The sequence below is a fragment of the Anneissia japonica genome, unplaced genomic scaffold (genome assembly GCF_011630105.1).
Source record: "Anneissia japonica isolate Jap-2015-1 unplaced genomic scaffold, ASM1163010v1 scaffold81420_len814_cov97, whole genome shotgun sequence".
Taxonomy (NCBI): Eukaryota; Metazoa; Echinodermata; class Crinoidea; order Comatulida; family Comatulidae; genus Anneissia; species Anneissia japonica.
In genome coordinates this window covers 1-814 of record NW_022716006.1, presented here as the reverse complement: position 1 = coordinate 814, position 814 = coordinate 1, and the positions used below count along the sequence as shown (strand labels likewise).

General features: G+C 32.8%; 1 non-coding gene across 1 annotated transcript; it reads left to right on the top strand.

Annotated features, from left to right (window-relative positions):
* The first annotated feature begins 528 nt into the window (after window positions 1-528).
* Window positions 529-647, top strand: LOC117109527. Its single transcript, XR_004445537.1, has one exon. It is a non-coding gene; the product is annotated as a 5S ribosomal RNA (ribosomal RNA).
* The last annotated feature ends 167 nt before the right edge of the window (window positions 648-814 follow it).

The following is an 814-nucleotide window of genomic DNA, read 5'->3' as shown; positions in this document are numbered from 1 at the left end:
CTTGATTAGCCCCTGCTGTATGTTGAAATATTTAAGAAACAAATACATTAAAAATACTTTTATGCTCACCCAAATAATAAAACGATGATTATTGAATAAACACAGGCTTGATCTGTAATGTACAAATATTTCCGTTTATTGTTTTAATGCTTCCATTAATTGATTCTGCTAATAAGATTATGATGATGATTTCTTCTCTCTATCTGTTTCTATCTCTCTACTCGAGATCTCGATCTCTAGAGATGAAATTTTTATCACATGTACAAATTAAATTTTTACCACATGTACATAAACATAGTCTGAACACATTTCTGAAATTTCATAAATTTCGAAAAATTATAAATATTTTTCTGCGGCGATTTTTATTTCGATTTTTTAAATTTAACTCTGATGCTTTTTGAAAATTCAAATGACGATAAAAATTTTTTTTGCTATGTAATCGTTTTATTCATTGGTTAAAAACTTATTTTAGTGAAATATCATTTAATGAGCTCGATGATCGAAGTGTTGCACTGTTGGTGCAGCCTTGTCTACGGCCATACTACCTTGAAAACACCGGTTCTCGTCCGATCACCGAAGTTAAGCATCGTCGGGCCTGGTTAGTACTTGGATGGAAGACCGCTTGGGAATACCGGGTGCTGTAGACATCATTTATTTTTTTTCTAGAAAATTAATTTTACCAATAGTAGCGCATCCATAGCTCTTATAATATTTTCCTAATACAGGCGTCACTTTAAAGCCTGGACCCACCTCCTTAGAGGTCGCCAAATAACGTCGAAGTCTAAGGTCAATAAATTTGCTGTTGTAGTGAAAT